This window comes from Spodoptera frugiperda, chromosome 12 (assembly GCF_023101765.2).
Source record: "Spodoptera frugiperda isolate SF20-4 chromosome 12, AGI-APGP_CSIRO_Sfru_2.0, whole genome shotgun sequence".
NCBI classification, from domain to species: Eukaryota; Metazoa; Arthropoda; class Insecta; order Lepidoptera; family Noctuidae; genus Spodoptera; species Spodoptera frugiperda.
Window position 1 is genome coordinate 2196789 of NC_064223.1, and position 19675 is coordinate 2216463.

The following is a 19675-nucleotide window of genomic DNA, read 5'->3' on the forward strand; positions in this document are numbered from 1 at the left end:
CGTTTGCATAGTCGCTAGTCGGTCGCTCCAAGTCCGGCCGGTGTGATTGCTGAGCATGTCTATGGTAATCTGTGACCGCGGCGCGAGTGCTGTGTTTGTTACATCTATTACTTTACTGTTTCATTCGTGTTTAATGCGCTGTTGTTTGCTGTCCTTTATAAAATAAAAATAATCGCAAATTGTAATATAAAAATGTTTCGGAATCGAGTTACGATTTTCCTGCCTAATTCTGGAATCGGATAATGACAATAATTTGTATTAGGTACGTTAGGTATTATATTCTGTTTTCATTTTAAAATGATAGAACAGGGTTTTTTATAGAATTACATACACAAGTATATATGATATATGTAAGTAAATGCAAACGTTCATAACATTATCGTTCTATACACAGTGATAATGTAATATCGAATGAAAAGGTCCGAAATTACGTAAAAATCTAAATCTCCCAGTTCCAGTGCCCAGTCCGTGAACAATTAATGACATTTTGCTACAGTTAGTAAAACCTAGTTCCGACTAGAGAAAACGCTTTCTATCTAAATACTGGTTTTACTGTAACTTCCAGGGTAGGTGGTATGTACGCGTAGAACAAAGGGAAGGTAGGTGCGGGCGCCCACCGCTGGGTGGCCGCTGGGTGGCCGCTGGGCGCCCGCTGGGTGGCCGCCGGTTGCCCGCCGGTTGCCCGCCGGGTGCCCGGTTGGCCCGGTGTCGGATATCACAGCGGTTGGCAAGTTTGATGTTACTGAAATGCGTACAGCAGAAAATTAAAAGTTTTAATGATGTTTTGTATTTCCAAGCAATAACTTTAAATAATGAATGTTTGGCAATGGCCGCGCCCGCGGAATGGTGACGACACCTAACTGACGAGCCGATATAAAAGGTACATTAAACCTTTCATATCGGCTCGTTCACGACTTCGGTCTTATTGGCGGCAAGCGGCGCGGCGTGGACTAGCGGTGCATGTACACAGCAAAATTTAAAAATAAATTGTTTTTATGTTGGTGTCTATATTGAAATGAATAGTTTCAAGTAGACTTGGTATAGAATAAGTTGCCGGCAGGCTGCGTTACGCCTGGATACTACTTATTTATTTACCACAAATGCAAACATTGGGCATTACCACGGTGTATCTATAGAGTACACAGAGAAGCCGGAACAAATCAATTCCAACCAGTACAGTATTGTGATGGAGAATTAATTTAGTCAACATATTGGAACACGTCCAATTACACAGTGAACCAATTAACTGCGGCGCGCTGTCAAACAAATACATAATGCGCGCATACACGCGCCGCGTACGTACGCGTACACACGATGAGTATCGAGCCATTATGTGGCGCGCGTGTGATCGAGCGAGCTCCATTTAACGTGATTAACGCACAACTTAGGCTGATTACAAAGCTCAACGGTAATTAAATAAAACCACACAGTGGTTACTACACAGGCGCCTAATGTCGCGACAATACTGTATTGATGAGCGCTGTGGCGGCGGTACTTGGCTTGGAACCCGGCGAGGAAATTGCTCATCATGTGTTCGGTTGGTGAGGATCCAACACCTCGAACACGGGTCAACAGTGGCCTAGTGTTCTTGTTCCATTTCCCCAGTCCTCTCCATTACCGCACTATACAGACTGCGAGCCGCTCCGCAGCAGTTCGATACATTACATTACATTCTACTAAATGTTTACTTAAAGTTTTCTTCTGAGGATCATTAAGGAACACAGTTCCTTAGGTACTTGTATCCGGAAGTATCTCTCGCGTCGACCGCACTACGCTGCACATATTCGTAGCGGTTCGAAAGCATTTTCTGCGGCATCTGGCGTTTCCTGGGGGTAGGTATAGCTAAGAAATATGTTTTTATAATAATAGACATTTCAAATTTCCCTAGAGCAGCGCCGACGTCTAAGAACCGGCGCTCACTGTCGGAATGGCACGCCGCGCCATTCTGCTGAAAGCCCAGCCACTGTGACGTGGCCGCGAACTGACGACGTGGAATGAAACGGCACGCCGGCATCGGGTATAGAAATATAATAACATTAACTCTAAATTCATTGGCATTAGATTCAAAATAACTTGATTAGTTTTCTCAGAGTAGTCAGATAGATTCAAAATAACGTGTAAAAGTGTTATTTTATGATTAGTTTTGCCATTGCCATGCAACTCCCTCAATGGCGCGACGTTTGTGTGCTAAAGTTAATACTGAGCGCCTTCCACTTGACGCGCACCTTCGACAATTGTTCTTACACGAGATTTTGCAAGCTGGATAATCGTTGTACAAACGTTACCTTTTTCTGGCATCTAGTTACACTTGCCAGAAGCAACGTTGGACACTCGAAAGTAGGTATGATAAGAGATATAGCCGCGAGTGTGATTGGTGAAAGTAAGGATGTTCTAAAACAGTGGAATAAATAATTTGAGAATTTATTTGAAAGGGATGATTGGAGAGATGTTTCGATGATAATGAATGTGTTAGTGTGGGAGTAATAAATATGGATGAAATTATGAGTGCCATTCAGTGTTTGAAGGTAGGTAAAGCAGCGGGATATGATAGGATAACTACTGAAATGCTAATAGGAGGCGGAGGTGTAATTGCAAGCCTGCTGTACCTACTTTTTAATAAGTGTTGGCGATCCGGTTGTGTGCCTGGAGACTGGGCCAAGGCCGTAATTGTGCCACTTTATAAAGGAAAGGGATCACAGCAGGAGTGCAAAAATTATCGCGGTATAAGCCTCCTAAGCGTTAGTAGGAAAGTTGTATGCCAAATTATTGATCGAAAGAGTGATCTGTGTGTCTGAGAAGAAAATTTTAGATGTGCAAGCTGGATTTCGAAAGGGAATAGGATGTACGGATCAAGTCTTGTTCGCTAAGGTGCATTGCAGAGAAAGCGCTATCGAAACACCGAAAGTTACTTTATGCCTTTATTGACGTCGAAAAGGCTTACCATAGAGTGGTGAGGGATGATTTGTGGTCGTCTATGGCCATGTATGGGGTGGATAGTGACCTGAATCGGGCACTTAAATCCTTATGTAAGGACTCGAGTGCCTGTGTCGGGATGGACGATGTAGTGACAAGGATTGAAAAGGGAATGTTACGATGGTTTGGACATGTAGAAAGAATGGATGAAAGCGAATATGAATGGGACCGTCGGTAGACGCCCTAGACGGACATATAGCGACCAGATTGGCGATATATTAAAGAAGGGCAAAATTAAAAGTACCTTTAATTAACCGACGAGCATGTATGAAAATACTGATGACTACTGATGAAACGAAAGAGGTAAGTGAGTGTAAGTGTCGTAGCAATTGGCGGTCCATTGTCTCTGTCTACCCCCATGGGAGACGGGCGTGAAATTATGTATGTATGTACGTATGTTAACTCTCTACAAAATTAACTAAAGACCAGTATTTATAAATTATCTTCTCGGTTTTAATTGGACATTCAAGAAGCCAAGTTTTCAATTATAATTTTGGATGAATACCAGGATAATAATCTAATGAGAGCAGACCATCTAATGAAAATGTTGATGCGGGGGCACGGGAGGCTTCCTGTCGCCCCCGTGCTTACGAATAGTCGTCTTTCTTCTTGTTTTAATTTCGATCGCGAGTTCGCAAACACACAGCTTGTTATAAACTTGAATTAGTTGGCGACCGCGGCGGAGTGGTGCACTTCGTGCGTGCGACGCACGTGTCGCTCGTGTCGCTCGTGTCATTGATCGACCAACGAGGCAGTCACTGAACTGCTACATTCGTCTGCAACATTAATCATTATCAATATTTTTTCAAATGAGTGAAATGACGTCTGTCACGATTTGTCGCTTCATTTCTGTAAATATTTATAGTTACAAGTTCTTGTCAAATAAGTATCGTGAACTCCATCCTCCTCGGAACTTCTGTTGGTCAGTTTTTAGTGGATACGAGTATTTGATTAGTGATAATGCGAAGTTTAGGGTAGTCTCCGTAACCCACACCAACTCCAAACAGGATGTGGATGACTTTGAGGTTATGTAAAAAATAATGCCTTTTAATAAGCACTTAATAAAATAAAACACGATTCGTTATATGATTGTCATCACCCACACACTATAACGTTAGCAACGCTATTCCCGCACAAAACCAAAGAAAGAAGGTTTCAGTATTTGCTATTTTCTTAGAAATTACATCGATACATCGCAATCAGGGTTCGTAACAGGTATATTGCCTACTATGTGTCGTATATGTTTGAAATGTTATATGCTGGAATAGTGGCCGGGTCCACTGATTGACATGTAATTCAGTTATACGACTTACTTTGTGAGAGTATAAAAACAAAATGCATATTTATCATAACGTACATGGATGTCTTTTTTACGTTTTATTATAATAATTATTGCTTACTAGCTGTTGCCCGCGGTTCCGCCTGCGTGTTGGTCGCTTTTCGTATAACCATATACTTAGACTGGCCATAAATACTGTTACCACATGTTTTACACTAAAAAAAAAAATACATAATTTGAATTTCGAATCTGTCATTTTTATACGATTGTTAATTGTGATTTCTCATTTTGGCGCCAATACATTGTAAAATATTTTGCGATATAAAAATGGAGTGGGGAGATAAAGAGAACCGAATCGCTGTGATTGCATTACACACAGTAGGTATGGAGCCAAATGTAATTTTTAAAACTCTCCACACACTTGGTATTAGTAAAATGTTTGTGTACCGGGCTATTAAAAGGTACAATGAGACTTCCTCTGTTTGTGACAGAAAAAGATGTGGCCGTCCACGTAGTGTTCGTACGAAAAAGGTGGTCAAAGCAGTAAGGGAAACAATTTGAAGAAATCCTGTCCGAAAACAAAAGATTTTATCTCGGGAAATGAAGATAGCACCTAGAACCATGTCGCTATATATGATGACTTAGGGCTTGCAGCCTATAAGAGAGGCACTGGTCATTTCTTAATTGGTAATTTAAAGAAGAATAGGGTGGTAAAATCGAAACAACTGTTGAAGCGGTACGCAAAGGGAGGTCACAGAAAAATTTTGTTTACGGATGAGATTTATTTTGATGAGATTTTAACAAACAAATGACCGTATTTATGCTCAAAGCTCTAAGGAAGCTTCCCAATTAATCGCCAGAGTGCAACGTGGACATTATCCGACTTCAGTGATGGTTTGGTGGGGTGTTAGCTATGAAGGAGTGACTGAGCCATATTTTTGGAGACCACTTCGAATAAGCTTTTTATATTTTTAATTGTTGTATATTTATATGTATATTACTCTCGAAAAACATAACCCTCCTTCTGGCGCAGTCGGGTAAAAATAGTACCAAATACTTGGTATCGCATAGTTCTTGACTTCAAATCATACAAACGTGTCACGACACTACAGGGATCACTCGCTAATATTACGAAACATTTCTTCTGTACATCTGATCGCCTAGTACCCGTCTACCTAATTTTGCGCGGCGGCGGCGCGTGTGTAGGTATTGGAAAAATTCATAACGTACATGAGGTAACATGAGTTTAAAAAAATTTAAAAAACCCCCGACAAAAAACTTAATTTCCCTTTAAAAAGTAAAAAATAATAAAAGAAACTTAATCTTAAAGTACCTAAGAATGTACTAATAATTCTAAAAAAAAATACGTCGCGTTGGTGGACCGCTCCTAATTATTTCTTACTTAGGTGTGCAGTCCGTATTCATGCGGTCCCCCAACGAGACGTATTTCTTTTTAGAATTATTAGTACATTCTTAGGTACTTTAAGTTTCTTTTATTATTTTTTACTTTTTAAAGGGAAATTAAGTTTTTTGTCGGGGGTTTTTTAAATTTTTAATTTAATTTTTATTTTATACTTTTTATAGGTAGGTTAGGTTAAGTTAGGCTTAGTATATTACATATACTTACTATAATTTCGGTCAAGCTTGTTCGCTTTAATTTTTTTTTTTTTACTTATTAATTACTAGTTTTTATTTCTATAAGTAGGATTACATTGGTGCTAGATTTTTTGTTTATAATAAAACGTTAAATTACAAAATTTTATCGCTTAACGTTTTGGTAGGTAGTAGAAAATTAAACTTAATCGCCACTGTAACGTTAGTGGTTACAGTGGGTAGATAGAAAATAAAAATAAAAAATATTTTAGTTAGAATTTTTATATTCAGGTAGGTAGGTAGGTAGATGTCGGTTGAGCCGGGAGTGAGTCCGAATATCGAGCGTAACGAATTCTAGTTCGCCGGTAGAAACACCACTATCCTGTCAGTAGCCGGTAGAGAGGGTAGGTCGCTCGCAGCTCCGCAGTAGTCCAGCCGTCGGTGATGCAGGGTAGGCCCGCTGACGTTGGCGTGAAGGTCACGGAGGTCACGAGGTCCAGCAGACTCGGATAGTAGCGAAGTAGAAGTGGAAGATGGAAGGTAGTCGGTCGAATGGTAGATGTAGGTAGATGATGAACCGTAGATTGTAGGTAGGTGCTGAGAACCGGTAGGTAGATGCTAGAAGGTAGCTGCTGGAAACCGGAGCTTGTAGGTAGGTGTTAAAAGGTAGCTGCTGGAAGGTAGCTGATGGAAGGTAGGTGTTGAAAGGTAGCTGCTGGAAGGTAGCTGATGGAAACCGGAGATTGTAGGTAGGTGATGGAACCCTGGAATTCGGTAATTGTCCGTCTTAGAAGGTGTCCGAATCCTTGCCTTGACTGCAACATCCCGATCCCACTAACACGGTCTACCAAAGGGAAGCAGCGTTCTAGCATTAAGCAGCTATCGAGATGAGGCAGTCCAGGCAGCGTGGTACAATAGCAAAAGAAGTTACTTTGATGATTTGCAGAATTAATTAAAGTTAACAAAAATTAAAAGTATTAAAATAATTAAAACATGTAGGTAGATTACTACGGGTAGAATTAAAATTATTAGAACAAAGAGAATGTATGACCTAAGTCAACCGTCAATTTAGATTAACGGGATATTTAGATATTTAGATGACAATATAGCATTTAGGTACTATATTAGCCCTTTAAACACATAACAACACAAAACATTACTAAATTACTTTTAAACATAAACTACTGGTATAAAACATTATGATACACTATTACGGACAAAGAACAATGGAAAATAGCAAATCATGCAGCGATTAGGTAGCTAATAAGCAGTAAGGATTTGTTTTGCAACACTCACCCGATCTGGGGTTAACACTGAATTTAATAGTAATAAGCACTTGGTAGAAATTGAGGTACGGATAATTGTTTGATTTTATAAATTAAATTAATTAAAATAATTGTAATTCGCGACACTGTTGCGGTAGGTGACTTTCTTCTGTCGCGGTTGCGTGGTAGTTCGGGATGATTCTAGTCGGTTGCCTAATATAGCTTCTCGCCGGCGCCAGGGAATACTAAGTACTAGCGCGGCGAGTCGCAGTCTAGGTGGAGGGGATCGTGCCGAACCGGCTACCGTGGCGCGGTAAGTAGCTATCGCAGCGCGCGGCGCGCGGGTATTCAGGTATTTTTTGTAATGATTAGTTTTTTTCTCTCTGTTTAGGTAGGGTAGGTGTGATATTTATTATTTCTTTGTTCACGAAATATTCAAAATAACGTGCAACGTTACAGTACCCCCCTTTTTAGCGTAGGATTTTCCCTAGAGAAAATCCGCTGCGTTCGCTCTTGCTAACAACTGACCTGAGTTACTCTTTCATTCATCTTCATTCATAATCCAATCATCCCTCACTTTTCATTATTCCTAACATTAACTAGCCGACATCACATTTGACATCTGTGCGTCAGCGTCCTTTCGACCTGAGTATTCTGCTTGTAGTGCACAGAACACTCACTCAGTTCAGTTATGGCTGATAGAAGAAGAAGATTAAGCTGAATTAGAGCGATTACTAGCTACACATGACTACTAATTGATAGATTGAAGATTAGAAAGGATAAATAAATAAGTTATGTTTGTGATTAAGGCTTATTTATAGAGTAATCAACCGCTCTTGCAAAGGCTTATTTAAGGAGTTGCACCGCTCCGTAGAATACCAAAGGTGTAGGGCCTTTAGCATACATAACCGTAGGGATCTATGGGGTAGAACCATGATCAAGTTTTATTTATGACCATCGGTGTAGGGCCGATAGTCATAGTATATTTAATATGATAGTATACAATGAATGGGGTAGGCCATCATCATATAATCTATTGGGGTAGACCAATAGATGTAGAATAGAAAAGGAATAGCCATGTGTAGTAGTAGTGAGTGGGTATAGAATTTAGTGTATATGTAGGTAGTTTTAGTTAACTTTAAAATTTAATTTAAAAATGTGTATATTTAGCTATAATCCACGTAGTTTTAGTTATAAACATTTTAGTATTTAGTAGCTATTTTTAATAGTTTAAAAAGATTTCAATAGTTTAAAAGTATTTAGTTGATAGTTTAAAATATTTAGTTTACTTTAGTCAATAGTTTAAAATATTTAGTCTGTTTTTTATTTACATAGCTGTAGTTACTTCTAATAAAATGATGATAAAAATTTAATTTAGTTATAAGAAGGTAAAGTAGAAGATAGTCTGTTTCCGAAGTTCGATAACCGAACTACCAGCAGTACCACCACGAACAGTAACTTTATAGTCGTCTTCAGCATTTTGTAGCGATAAAAATTTAATAGGGTAAGACATGATAAAAATTTTTATAAAAAACCGCAGCGAAATGTGTGTTGCAAAACGAAAAAGAAAATCTAAAAGGCACAATATAAATAGGTAACACAATTTAAAACACAAAAAATTAGCAAAATCAGCAGAAAATCAGTCTACCAATATGTGAAATAAAAAATTATTACAATAAAAAAATTTGAAGGTAGGTGTAGAAAAATTCACAATTGGTATCCTGTGATTGAGAAATAATCTTAACACTACTGTTAGAAAGCCAACACCACAAAAACCACAAAATGAATAGCTTACCAAAACTCTATACGGCTCGATATTCTACCTATTTGGGCGCCATTGTAACGCTTTAACGTTAGGTTTGGTAGTAGAAAATAAACTTAAATCGCCACTGTAACGTTAGTGGTTACAGTGGGTAGATAGAAATATAAAATGAAAAATAATTTTAGTTAGAATTTTTATATTCAGGTAGGTAGGTAGTTGTCGGTTGAGCCGGGAGTGAGTCCGAATATCGAGCGTAACGAATTCTAGTTCGCCGGTAGAAACACCACTATCCTGTCAGTAGCCGGTAGAGAGGGTAGGTCGCTCGCAGCTCCGCAGTAGTCCAGCCGTCGGTGATGCAGGGTAGGCCCGCTGTCCTCGACGTGAAGGTCGCGAAGGTCACGAGGTCCAGCAGACTCGGATAGTAGCGAAGTAGAAGTGGAAGATGGAAGGTAGTCGGTCGAATGGTAGATGTAGGTAGATGATGAACCGTAGATTGTAGGTAGGTGCTGAGAACCGGTAGGTAGATACTGGAAGGTAGCTGCTGGAAGGTAGCTGCTGGAAGGTAGCTGATGGAAGGTAGCTGATGGAACCCTGGAATTCGGTAATTGTCCGTCTTAGAAGGTGTCCGAATCCATGCCTTGACTGCAACATCCCGATCCCACTAACACGGTCTACTAAAGGGAAGCAGCGTTCTAGCATTAAGCAGCTATCGAGATGAGGCAGTCCAGGCAGCGTGGTACAATAGCAAAAGAAGTTACTTTGATGATTTGCAGAATTAATTAAATTGAAGTTAACAAAAATTAAAAGTATTAAAATAATTAAAACATGTAGGTAGATTACTACGGGTAGAATTAAAATTATTAGAACAAAGAGAATGTATGACCTAAGTCAACCGTCAATTTAGATTAACGGGATATTTAGATATTTAGATGACAATATAGCAATTAGGTACTATATTAGCCCTTCAAACACATAACACAACACAAAACATTACTAAATTACTTTTAAACATAAACTACTGGTATAAAACATTATGAGACACATTTATGAACAAAGAACAATGGAAAATAGCAAATCATGCAGCGATTAGGTAGCTAATAAGCAGTAAGGATTTGTTTTGCAACACTCACCCGATCTGGGGTTAACACTGAATTTAATAGTAATAAGCACTTGGTAGAAATTGAGGTACGGATAATTGTTTGATTTTATAAATTAAATTAATTAAAATAATTGTAATTCGCGACACTGTTGCGGTAGGTGACTTTCTTCTGTCGCGGTTGCGTGGTAGTTCGGGATGATTCTAGTCGGTTGCCTAATATAGCTTCTCGCCGGCGCCAGGGAATACTAAGTACTAGCGCGGCGAGTCGCAGTCTAGGTGGAGGGGATCGTGCCGAACCGGCTACCGTGGCGCGGTAGGTAGCTATCGCAGCGCGCGGCGCGCGGGTATTCAGGTAGGTAGTTTTTTTCTTTTTTGTAATGATTAGTATTTTTTCTCTTTTTGTTACAGGCTGTTTAGGTAGGGTAGGTGTGAGTAAATTTACTCTTATTTCTTTGTTCACCGAGACAATGCAAACTGACTCGCATTTGTCTTTCAAAATAACGTGCAACGCATTATTCCAGAATAGCTAAAACGACAAATTAGACCGTTCTCTCCTAGGCACGACACGACCATATGTCGGTAAAAAAGGTTTTTTGGTTTCTGTGAGTCTTCTTAAGTTGTTTCCTAAGTATCAGTTTTATCGAAAAATATTGTAATGTACAGACATTCGATTTTTACTGTCTTATTATCTGAATTCATTGTTTGAGACTGATTAAATTTAAATTTAGTTTATGGGAATATAGCCAAAGTCAAAGCATTTTATTGATGGACTCACCGGTAAACGAGCAGACGTATCACCTGATGGTAAGCAATCGCCGCCGCCCATGGACACTTGACTACGGTACTCAGGTCATGTAATTGTTATTTAACCCAGTCCTTAGCGATTGTTACTAAGGAACAGTTTATGTAATCATTAAATGTCTCTGAGTACGGCAGTAACTGCATTAGTCGAGTGTAGGTGGCAGTAAAGACGTCGCTTTAAAAATGTACACGAATGGAAATAATATTGGCGTAAGCCATGATTTATTTGGTTTCAGGACGACACCGACAAAGTCACAAAGTAGGCACTTGTACACTGCGGACAGATTTATGCGAAGTCGGTATCGACGCGCCTCCACTTCTGGTTCTTCCTCTTGGGGGCGCCGGCGCCGGCCGCGCCGGGCGACGTGCGCGCGCGCTGCTTGCCGTCGCGCAGCACGCGCTGCTGGCCGCTGCGCAGCACGCGGTTCATGCGCTCGTGCATCATGGCCTTTGTTTCTTTCTTTAGCGTATCTTCTTTTATAATACTGAGCATAGTGTCTACCATACTGGCTTTTAGGACCAGACTTTGTAAATTCGTGAGGTACTGCAGAACGAGAATAAAAAAATATAAAAAATCCCGACTGGGAATAAAAAACCGACTTCAAAAACTAAAACTAAACAACTTAGAAGTCAGTGCCATAGGATCTATTGTAAATTATTCAATAAAACGTTAATATATTATGCATATGTGTTAGCGCCTGATGAATTTATGTCCGCATCATGAGCTCCAGCGAAATCCATGATTTTATGTTATTGCGGGTGAAGTGTTTTTTCTGATTTTTAATATTATATAGAATCCGACTTCTCACAGCGATTACGAGCATTCGACACCCTTTTTTAGACATTTTTAGTTTTCTACATAGTTTATACACATTTTTGTAAATAGAACGTACCGTGATTAAATTTAGTATTGTTATACGTAATTCAGTGCGTTTTATTGAGCATCAAGCTCCAGTATCTCGATAATAGACAATATGTATATAGATTATTCCTGTGACCGTTATGTTACATTTTGTTATAGGCTTGTGGCACCGACTTCTAACCTTTTTCTTTTTTAAGGGGGGAAAATCATCCAACGACGAGCTCGCCGCCCGATCAGAACTAGACCCTACGAGCGTACGTCGCGTGTCGTGCGCGCTCCGAACATACCGACACCCGAACCGGATCTGTGCACAACCTGTACAGTTACTGAGGCTTCGGCTCAAAGCAGGAGTAACAAAACAAAGGCGGGAGAACAAATTAGATGATTTTCTCATTTAAAAAAAATACGTACAATGCTCCAATTATAACTGGTGACGTACAGCTCGTCGGTTAGCTGGTACACTTTAGTCATTTTCATGAAGGTGCTGCGCATGTAGTGCATCATGGCGCCCATCTGGAAGATCTCCGCGCGCCCGTACTCGCGCCGGTAGCTCTGGATGGCGTCGACCTTCTGGCACGCGTCCAGCACCAGCTCGCGAGTCATGGAGATCATCTTCGCCCTTAGTTTTGATACAGTATATGAAATCGTAGCGTACTGAGCATAGCTTACATTCCATAATACTGAAAATAAAAAATAAATAAAATATAATTATTTTATTTTGGACATTGGGCCCACATCATTCATTCACGACTCCACGCCACTAGCTACATTGATATTACAATAAAATATAAAACACGAACACAAGACACAAACACATTGTATTGCGTAGTTCCCGTATTGGCCGATTCCGATACCGATTCTTTTTTGTTTTATAGAACACGCCGGTTATCAAGCAGACGTATCACCTGATAAACATCAAAGGCGTTACAAGTGCGTTGCCGGCCTTTTGGGGTATAGGATTTTTTTTTTATAAAATGATCCCAAAAACCCAAAAACGAACCCACACTAGGATTTTCTCCTGTTGTATGTAATTTAAGGGTTGTTGGGGAATCGGGGATTGGGAAGACTGGGAGGGGAGAATTGGGCCTCACTCACACAACGAAACACAACACAAGCGTTTCACGTTGGTTTTCGGTGGGGCCGTGGTAGCACTCCACAGCGAAAACAATGATTAAACGTAGAAGTGACCAAATATAATAGCATGGGAAGTGACACTAAGTGTTTCCTTCCTCCTTCAATTTTTGTACTACTTTACTTGTGTTCTTCTTCTCAATTAAACACCAAAATTGTATTTGACAGTTGAAAAAGATTATGACATTACTTACCGACATTACAGAATATGAAAGTAAGCCAAAGCCGCGGAAGTATCGGCATCTCGCGTGTCGCCTGCAACAGTTTATCAAATAATGAACATTCGCCGGCCGGTGTAATTACATTCCCACCACACTCCATTGACCGCTAATGAGCAACAGACGTTGTAAAATAAAAAATATAAAAAATGTAATTTAAAAAACTAAAAAACTCGACTGCGTTTCTTTATAATATTAAAATGAAAAAACCCTAAAACAAGAAAGTAATCGTAAAATTTAAGCAGTCGGGACCCATTCTAAATATAAAGACTTTGTGAGGGCACATTCGGCTTGCTTTCTAGAATGGGTCCCGACTGCTTGAATTTTACGATTACTTTCTTGTTTTAGGTTTTTTCATTTTAATATTATAAAGAAACGCAGTCGGGTTTTTTAGTTTTTTAAATTACATTTTTTTATTTATTTATTTTTAGTTTTATTATTTTTTCATTTTAATATATCTAGTGTCACTCAGACAGTAAATACGAATCAAACGACCCCTATAAAGGGGAAATCCATCGAGTCGTTCAGGCTAGAGAGTGAGCAATATTCGAATTTGGCGCCAAAAATCCGCCATTTTGTTTTTTTATTATTTTTATATATCCAGTGTCACTCTCACAGTAAATACGAATCTAACGACACCTCTCAAGTCAAAATCCGTCAAGCCGTTTAGGCTAGAGAGTGAGAAATATTCGAATTTGGCGCCAAAAATCCGCCATTTTGTTTTTTTTAAATTTTGATATATCCAGTGTCACTCTCACAGTAAATACGAATCTTACGACACCTCTCAAGTCAAAATCCATCAAGCCGTTTAGGCTGCAGAGCGTGCCAAACAATTATACATACATACATACATACATACATACATACATACATATATACATACATACACTCGAAAAACATAACCCTCCTTCTGGCGCAGTCGGGTAATAAATAAAATATAGTCACTGCCAATGGGACACGGTTTAACTCAACAACTCAACCTTTGTTCCTCAAACGAAGTAGTTATACTTAGAGCCACGTTACCTCGTAACACAGATGAAAGGGAGCAAAATGTTTACAAATTATATGTATACACAATAAAATAATACTTAAAGATCTCGCATTTTAAATAACAGCAATTGTTATAACAGTATCCAATAAAACAGGAATAGAGTTTTATACAAGTTCATAGTGTTATTCTGTTCCTATAAATACATATTTGGATTTTGTACAGAGCTTGGCACTCATTTAGGTCTCCATTCTTTTTGCAGCGAAACCCACAGCCGAGCTTATGTTCTGTATTGAAGTTGGCTTTCCATTGTTACATTAATGTTTTGGTGGGATAAAATGATGAGATAAGAATATTAATCTAATCTGCACATATAATAAAATAAAATGTGAATATTAGATTATAACACATGTGAGTAGCCGCAGGCAGCGTCGCAATTGTGTACTCGTCATTAATTGCTACTTATAGTCATAATAATAAAAACCAATAAACCGAGTTTCGCCGCGGCTCGGCCGGCTGCCCGCCGCGCCCGCCGCGCCCGCCGGAACATTAATTATAGCAGCTTGTTAATCCCGCTCCGGTAGACACATATTAATTACAAAATTGTCAACAACAAACAAAAAGTGCAATTAATTAAAACATTTCGTCCACTTTGTTTTCATTACCCGCGAGCCGCGAGGAGAGCCTCCGCCCTCCGCCCTCCGCCGCCGGCCGGCGAGGAGGGCCTCAGCCGCTGCTTGCTTGTTCAATCTTCAATAGCTTTGTAAGCCTCCTCTTATCAAACATTACGATTTGTTTTCAACTTTTGCAAGTTGTTTGATGCGGACTGAATCCCTGGTGTGTGGGCCGCTGCTGCCGCCGCCAGTCACGTAATGTCACAGGTACATACACTTCAATAACAAAACTAATTAATAAAATGTAAATAACTTCAAAGCTTTAAACAGAGAGGAATGGAAGGAGGGCAGGGAGGCCTTTGCCCTGCAGCTGGACGATCATGGCTGAACTCTAATTCTAAATAGCATAATACTTAGGTAAAATGATAAAATATAATCTATACTTATAGTAAATCTGTACCGGGGTCAATTCTGTACACGAAATAGGTATATTTAAATATTAACTATCAGCGGGTGACTAGTGATGGATACTGATGCCAAAAATGGAATCAGTAAAGTTTTTGTCTGTCTGTCTGACTGTATGTTCTTTATAAAAACTACTCGACGGATTTCAACGAAACTTGGTACAATTATTCTTCATACTCTATTACTGGGTTAGTTAAAGTATACTTTTCATCACGCTACAATTAATGGGAGCAGAGCAGTGAAGGGAAATGTTGAGAAAAAGGGAAAAGTATTCCATTTTTAAGCTTCCGTCGCGTGTGTAGACTTTATGGTTAAAGCTACACAGAAATCATGTATCACGGAAATGTTCTCGTTCAATTATTCCATGACAGCATATTATATCTATCTTTGATGGTTGACTCACAATAACGCTTGTTGCTCCCGATAGCCTAGCAGTTCCGAGCTTTTTGATTTTGTTTGTCTACTCTTACGTTTTCAACATTCTCACTCATTTCTTATTAAAAAAAGTTAACGTGATTGTCAATGCAATAAAAAGAGAATCTAATAAATGGGCAAAGAAACACCAAAGCTATACATGAAATACGGCAACAAGCCATGGCGCGTGATTATGTTGTACCGGACGGAGTCGCGGCCAGCTTCTATACTTCTCTGCCAGAGAGTCACTGTCCCACGCGGGGGGACTCGCGGCCAAAAGCTATAATAAAAATCAATGGCTGTTCGTTAGTCTCGCTAAAAGTCGAGAACGACTGGATCCATTTGACAAATTTAGCTCTTTAATTATTTGTGAGAGTCCAGGGAAGGTTTAAAAGGTGAGACAAATACATTTGAGGAGGTACGAAGTTTGCTGGGAGGGCTAGTATTTAATGTAGGTAACAGAGACAAATGTATAAATTCCAAAAACGAATACAAGTAAATAAATATTCAAATGATATATGGATAGTCATTTAAATAATGTTATGTTGGCGCGCGGTTCACGACGCACCGGTCCTTGCTCGCCTTACGCAGAAAGCGGAGACGTTATCCTAGATACTGCTTCAGTACACACACACACACACACACACACACACAACGTCACGCCTTTTATCCCCGAAGGGGTAGGCAGAGGTGCACATTACGGCACGTAATGCCGCTATACAATGTACACCCACTTTTCACCATTTGTGTTATAAGTCCCATGTAATAGGGGGTGAGCATATTGCCATATCTTGGACACAATTCCAGACTCGGTGCTACTACCGAGAAATTTTCGAATATCCGAAAAAAGCCCAGCAATACTTTGCCGACCCGGGAATCGAACCCGAGACCCCTTGTTCGGCAGTCGCACTTGCGACCACTCGACCAACGAGGCAGTCAGTGCTTCAGTACTATGGAATAAAACATTTTCAGAGAAGAATTTAGTATTTTTAATAGTATTTTCATCTAACATTAAGTGACTGTACTGAAAAAAACTGTACTGCGCTGGTAGTGGCAAATTTCACCACCACCACTTTGCACATTATTTCGTAAATTCGGCGCAAAAAATATTTGTCAACGAAACTTTGTTTCGACCTCTGTCTTTGAATTTATCATTTTGATATTATTGAAGCACTATTCAAGATAACGTAAGCAGAATACAGACGAACAAATAAAGATTTGTAGCAACAAGAGTCAAAGACTGGCCCAGGATGTACTTTTTCGTAAATAACACAAAAGCCTCTGTAATTTAAAAACTATCATTTGAAAGAGAATGGTCTGTACTTTGTTTCGTAGTGTGGCAACATTTAGCTGGCTCGCTGGGGAACGCAGATGAAACCCCACAAACATGTACAACAGCTTGTAATAAATTAATATACAGCGGGGACTCCTCGAGGGTCTGCAGCAATGGCTGCGTGTCTCAGCTTGCATTGTTTCATCATCATCATCATCATCAGCCGAGAGACGTACACTGCTGAACAAAGGCCTCTCCCTTAGTCCTCCACGTAGAACGACAAGCCGCCACAGAATTGTTTGTATTCATGAAATTACTTCCAAGTGTAGACTGGTCGAAGTGGTTCGCCTTTTCAGATATACTTTTAAAATTAGCTAATATTATATTAACACAATATTTTAATGACTGGCTCTGAGTAGTAACGTTGGTATTTATAAATATCTGCTGAATTGAAAGCACCTTCCCCCAATGTGGTACAGTCCTTACATAGCACGTGGTAACAATTGAGGATGGGGCAGTGGGGCACGCTGCTTGAGGACTAATTGTTATTGTTAATAATAAATATTGTTGTTTTAGTACCTTTAGCTACATACTTATTCCCAAGACTTATTTTTATTTAAATAAACCATTATTTTTAATTATTATAATAACACATATTGCATAAATACATATGTTCATAACATAGGTATGTATGTATCAATTGTAAGTAGTTTATGAATTATTATAATTTAGAATGAGCTTTGACTTTCTAATATATAATTATTAATTTACTTATTTTCATTAATTACACATCTAAATGCTGGGATAATTTTAATAATGGTCACCCTGGTACGAAAGAGAGGTCCGACAACTATGAGCGAGATTTAAATATGTATGTAGGTTGGTTTCAAGAAGGTTTCCGAAGAACATTTACATTTCGTTTTTAAATAATTTGAAAAAATATTGTTGAGCATCTATCGACTTGATATTGCTTAGGCTGCTTTATACCATGTACCATGAATATAGGGATTTATCGTGGTTAAATTAGTTTTTAGTGTGCTTTTATTTAAAATAAATAATAAAAAATTATAAACGATTTTATTACTATAAAAGTGATGTAGGTTACGTAGTGAAAGACAACGTTATTTATCTATACATATAATAAATCTGTAGAGAGGTCAATTCTGTACATGAAATATCTCCAAAATAACTATCAGCGGGCGACAGTGATCGACACTAACGCCAAAAATGCGATCAGATTTTTTTGTGAAAACTAACGGTTCGATTTCGATGAAACTTGGTATAATTATACATAATTATCCTGGCAATAAAATATCTATCTTTTTATCCTGGAAAAATACGTGGAAAAAGCTCAATAGAGGGATCTTATGTTGTAATTATTATGGGCCTAGTCGTATTTGGGTCCAATAGATATTTATAAGATGTCATTGTCAGAGTTACTCAAAATGGAGAAATAAAACAACCACGCGAAGACCGACATCCGCGCGGACGGAGTCGCGGGCGGAAGCTAGTTTTAAATAAACAAAATGAAACCAAACTGACAACGCCAATACAAAGTCCGTAGGTTAGACTATGGCTTGAAGGAGTCCTAGAGTTTACATTTCTGCAGTTTCTTATTATTTGTATCACCCATTCTTCAATATATCATCGGAAAAAGGAAATCTATCAAATATTGAATAATAATGTATACCTATACTAAACGGTATGTACGTATACTACACAAACAAATATTTCCCAAGTTCTGTGTAAATGAGAACGAATGTAACTAAAGTTATGTTATATATCTATACTATAATATTATAAAGCTGAAGAGTTTGTTTGATTGTTTGTTTGTTTGAACGCGCTAATCTCCGGAACTACTGGTCCGATTTGAATAATTCTTTTTGTGTTGGATAGTCCATTTATCGAGGAAGGCTATAGGCTATAAAACATCACGCTATAACTATTAAGAGCGAAGAAATAAAGGAAAATGTGGACAAAACGGGGGAAATTATTAATTCTTGAGGGCTTCCGTTGCGTGCGCTGCGAAAATGGTTCAAGATACGAAAATTATATGTATGAAAGAATTATTCCTCTTAAAATGATCTAAAAAAAGTCCGCGACAGTATATGTCTATCTTTTAGGATTAACTTACTAGAATCGTTTTATGGTAATCAAATTGGGTCGAAATTAATGCATTATTTGTTAAGAGTCGTATTAACTAAAAAATATTAATCTTTATCTAAATAAATGTGTTGTTGATTAAGAGTATTTAATTTGTGAATTAAATTGTCTTTGACATCACTTAATTACAATGAACATTTTATAAGATATTACAATTTTAAAATAACACCGATATAAAATTCACTCGCGCCACATGATGTGCGAAACACGACAGGAGGAGAGGCATTGTTTGCGATCGACGCGGAGCCTGGTGTAACTATACTCAAAAAAATTATAGACTTACTAACATTTTTTTAATAATTAACCATCGAAAGCGTTTGTTTACAGCGTAGAATGGCAAGTAGAAAAAAAAATGGCGTAGAAAAGCGGTTTACCAGACAGTCTAACAAAGTACAACCAGATTCTATGTATAGTGCAATAATATCGGCTGAAACTTTTGACAAACAAAAAAATCCAATTCTTCAATTCATTGTCATAAAAATATGATAGGGTATAAAAATATGGTCCTTAAGGATTTCATAACCTTGCGTCACCATGTATGAATGAAAGAAAACATTTGTTCTAGAAAGTACTCTTTTTTTTGAGGGGGAAAATATCCGTTGGCTACTCCTGCCTTGGGTGAAGCGAGAAGGTGTGTAAAAATCGCCCCGATTTAATTTGAGTGTATTTAAACGCCGTGACGCCTCTCAAGCCACTCTTCAAAGAGGGGACTTACCACTGCTATAACGCGTATGTAACGAGCCCATCTAAAAAGTACCCTAGGAATTTTATTTCT

The 19675-nt window shown here is 38.7% G+C and overlaps 2 long non-coding RNA genes across 2 annotated transcripts; one reads left to right on the forward strand and one right to left on the reverse strand.

Annotated features, from left to right (window-relative positions):
• The first annotated feature begins 749 nt into the window (after nt 1-749).
• Nucleotides 750-11162, forward strand: LOC126911290 (uncharacterized). The gene is made up of 3 exons (XR_007705806.1): nt 750-1408; nt 1889-2017; nt 11009-11162. It is a non-coding gene; the product is annotated as an uncharacterized LOC126911290 (long non-coding RNA).
• A 2427-nt stretch (nt 11163-13589) lies between these two features.
• Nucleotides 13590-13912, reverse strand: LOC126911289 (uncharacterized). The gene is made up of 2 exons (XR_007705805.1): nt 13765-13912; nt 13590-13622 (listed from the first exon to the last, which is right to left on the reverse strand). It is a non-coding gene; the product is annotated as an uncharacterized LOC126911289 (long non-coding RNA).
• Nucleotides 13913-19675: the final 5763 nt, after the last annotated feature.